The sequence below is a fragment of the Triticum dicoccoides genome, chromosome 3B, assembly GCF_002162155.2.
Source record: "Triticum dicoccoides isolate Atlit2015 ecotype Zavitan chromosome 3B, WEW_v2.0, whole genome shotgun sequence".
NCBI lineage: Eukaryota > Viridiplantae > Streptophyta > Magnoliopsida > Poales > Poaceae > Triticum > Triticum dicoccoides.
Genome location: NC_041385.1, coordinates 159,314,830 through 159,319,152, shown reverse-complemented (window position 1 = coordinate 159,319,152; position 4,323 = coordinate 159,314,830). Strand labels below are relative to the sequence as shown.

Below are 4,323 nucleotides of genomic sequence, written 5' to 3'. Positions count from 1 at the left end.
AGAATATTTAGAGACTGTTCCAGTAAGTATATAGGCCAAAAAAGGGAAATCCACATTAAACAACTTCCTATTATTGATCTGTTATCCGAGTAATGATAGACATGTATTGGTCGATAATACATATAACATAATAACATGAACTTTTTATGGGCCTAGCATCAGCTATAGCTATTATTAGTGACCTGGGAGGACGGAGATGCCAGACCATAATGCCCTACCCTGCGGAAGCAATGATGGAAGGAACAGATATTACTTCCCGATGGCATAACACACAGTACATTAGAACACTTGCACAGGTGGGAAGTATCAATTGTCTATACCTGATTATTCTCGAGTGAAGGCAGTTGCTTCTCTGCTGAAACAGAGTTACTTCTATCCCTGATTATAATCAATTCTACAAAGAAATCAAATAAATTACAGCAAGCAATAAATAGAACAGTGGCTTCACAAAAAAATAGCGGAAAGCGTGGCTAAGTTAATAAACAGTCTGGAAGTTATCCAAGCTCTATTAAGGGAGTGAAAATGTAGTTGGATGAATTATATAAAAGTAGGACAGAAATTGAATTTTCCTCCCTCCCTCCATATCTCTCTCCTTTAGAAGAACCTTAACTATTTTCAGATACTTTGTAAAAGAATAGGTACCTGAAATGGTATAAACATCGTATCACCATCCACTATAACTAATATTATTAAATGATTGGGAAAACAACAAATGCGTAGCTGGCTACCCTTGCACAATAATTCTTGCAGTGCATACAAGGAGCAGTAAAGCTCCAGCTACCGTTGCATAATAGTTTTCTGAATCTTTCTTATCCAGCACAAGATCAAGCTTATGAATGTTCACTACGACTTCCTCTACTTTGCACATTTGATATGGTCACATCTATTCATTTAAGTCTGAACCCTAAGATATCTAGAAGGAGAGTATGACCTACTTGACATGAACATCAGAAATCAAAAAAACAAATTCATGCCGAAAGTAGCACTTAACGCAAAATTTTCTTCATAAACATGGAGAACGGTTAACAGAGCAAGCTTACATCATATAAAATTAAATTAGGATATTGTAAGGAAGAACACCAGATAAGCTATCAATCACGATCTATGAATATTCTGGCCTATAATGCAAAATTTCAGGAAATAACATTTTCCCTGTTATTAAAAAGCAAGAGTATAAATTGAAAGCTTGGGGCCAATTACCTGATAGATATTTGTTGTGGTTTTATTGTTATCTATCCAATAGAAAAGCTGAAGTAGTACTTGGAAAGGGCATCTTTTTTGTCGTAGGAATTTGGGAGGCAGAGGTTCCAAACTGACCTGATCTTGTGCAGCACCAAGTGAAAGAAATCAAGACCAAATAAAAATAGAGATGAAGATGCAATTAGTACCTGCCTTATGAATCATGGCCTCTTACCTGAGGATGCAGGGCCTTAACACAGAACCAACCTTGTCGTCGATGATAGACAATGGGCACATGCGTCATCCGGTTTCCTGTGATCATGAGCGAGCGCCATCTGCACAGGGGCGTGAGGAGGTCCTTGATGCTATGGACGTTGACAAAGGACGCGGGATGCTACCTCTGCAGTTCGCCTCGGTGCTCGGTGTCAACCCTTGGGTAGAACCACAAGATGTTCTGCACCACGGTCAAGTATGACGCCAAACACACCTCGTTGTTCATGTGCACCTGCCGACGGACACAATAGCCAAGAATCAATAGTTTTTTTTGTTATGAGCACTCAAAATATATGAAGCAAACACGGGATAATAATAGGACAAAGCCATCCGAAATAGCTTGATCTAATTGCGAACTGTAGAACAATATGTAACCTTAGTAGCCTTAGAATATTGTAAATAAACGAAGATCTGTAATTCTAAGAGGAATCATGTAACCAGAAGAAGTCCAATTTAATAGCCAACGTAAAATATTATTGTTAAGCATACGAAAGAATTGAAAACATCTGATTTATCATTAACAATCTCATAGCAAAATAACCAGAAAAGCAAAGTAGTCTGCAAATTTTGGTATGTGTTTATTAGCCCCAGTAAAATAACTTGCCCACTTGTCATGAACAATAGCTCAATACATTTTAATTTGTCTGATGCACCTCTCCTCATTAAATAAATGGATTTGGTTCTGAAAAAATATATACTAATGGCTAACACAAGAGTAGAGTAGTCCCTTTGGAAAGAGCAAAAGGGAATAAAAGCACGGCTAAATATACCATTCATGCCCTCTCTCAACAGTTTCTACATCTCATCAGTACTAAAACCTGATACACATCTAATCAGAACTAAAACCCAATTAACACCTCGATCAATGCCGACATTTAAAATCTGAACACCCTACAATCCTGTAATGCATTAACAACATACAGGTGTATCTTTGTCAAACCCTGAATACCTTTTAACCCTATCACCTGAGCTGGAGGTGGAGGCGGTGAGAGCCCTCTCACCATCTCTCATTTGGAGGATTCCACAGACAGAACTACAATAAGTATAATAGCTGGCAGATCTAAAAGTGACAAGTGGAAATAAAATTAACAGAAATTCGGGTGACCATACTATGCCACAAGCCCATAGTAACTGATGATAAAGTTATAGCATTGCATTTGACCAAACACTTGGAGGCGCAGAGAAAGGTATGCTAAAACCATTGCCCAACCAGAAAACTAACAACAATAGTGACTCATTACCACCATAATCAGGATTGCACACATGAAGAAACCAAACATCTAAATGTGAGAAAAAGTGTGCTAAAATCATGGCCCAAGCGGGACACTAACGAACAAAACTCGTGACCATCATAAGCAGCAGGATCACACGAAGAAACCAACATGACATGTAGTTTGCTGTGAGACTACAATGTTGGGATGAATCTAACTGAAAGTCACACGATCCACACATATGCAAGCTAAATCAACTGATCGGGAGTAGTGAAGAGGTTGGGTGGGGTGATGTGCTCACTTGGGGCCGGTCACCGGTGCAGCCCATGGCGGTGCCAAGGTAGTGCGAGATGAGACTTCCATCCCGTGAGCGCTCCAGCCCGAGCTCCGCCATCTCCGCCACCCGATCCACCCCATCACCCCTCTGACCATCGAGAGGGTCAGGGAAGAGAGATAGGGCTGGGGAGAGAGATAGGGCTGAAGTCGCCGCCAGCAATGACACCGACGCCTCTCGAGCGCGCGGGCCTGCCGTTGTCCAGCGTCGTAGAACAGGACGCTCGGCAGGAGGCTACATCGGGAACCAAGGGCAGTAGTTGAAGTGGTGTGACGGCATCGCGACATAGAGGATGCGGCAAGGCGAGGGCACGAGCGTGATGTGGCCATGTGCTACCCGGGTGGGGAGGCAGGGGAGAAGGCGGAGGAGACGAGGCGACCGAGTGGGAGCGGGAAGCAGGGGGCGCGAGACAGAGAAGAGGACAGAGAGGAGGAATATTTTCACAGGGTCGCTGCAGTCCACCCAATCCCGTGGTCATTTTTTCTCTCGGTGCCGCTTTCTCTCTCGAATTGTTCATGGATGACGTGGACGCAACGGTTGTGTCTAACAGAGGGCTTATCCTTTATATGTACGACAATACAACTGAATTGATAATTGGATGAAATGCAGCTATATGTCATGTACCTGCTTTGGTTAAATCTAAAATTCTGTTAGAAACATAATGGACCGCTTAATATATAAACCATCTAGCCTGGCCTAGGGAATGATTGCCTCTGAAAAAAATTAAAAAATTGGTGTTGAACTATTAGAATATATAACGAATTGGTCAAAAAATGTGCACGTTCCTTACCGGAATTTAAAGCTTACTCGGTTACTCAAGGACTCTCTTGGTATCTCTAAAACTAGACTTCCTTAATTTGCACCTTCTCGGAGCTGAGCCTATCATAGATGTGGGATGTCCACTTGTTTTGTCAAAAATTATGCGAACACATGTGGATCTCCCAATTATATTAAGCAACATATGTGGATGTGGATGGGGGTTGGGGTTGCTCTCTTCCAATTCAGTTATAGTTGTGTGAGCAAAATAATTTTCATACTTCAGAAAATATGGCTAATTGCATTCCATTTGAGATGGTTTTGCAACAAATTATATAAGAGAGCGGTTCATATATATTTTTAAATCAACTTGTACAATTTTTTGGTTAGGATAGAATGGTAAATGCATTGGTTAGTTGCTTCAAGAGTTAATAACGAACACAGTGCCTATGAGTTGCATGCCCAACAACGGACATCATATTTTTGTTATGTGGTAATGCACGACATTGCTCTACTCCTAATGGAGTAGTTGGTAGTCTCCGTTCTGATTTTTTTCGTCCCACCTCCCAC

At 41.3% G+C, this 4,323-nt stretch overlaps 1 long non-coding RNA gene across 1 annotated transcript; it reads right to left on the bottom strand.

Annotated features, from left to right (window-relative positions):
- Positions 1–329: 329 nt before the first annotated feature.
- Positions 330–3,085, bottom strand: LOC119281039. The gene is made up of 3 exons (XR_005138252.1): positions 2,965–3,085; positions 1,201–1,684; positions 330–394 (listed from the first exon to the last, which is right to left on the bottom strand). It is a non-coding gene; the product is annotated as an uncharacterized LOC119281039 (long non-coding RNA).
- Positions 3,086–4,323: the final 1,238 nt, after the last annotated feature.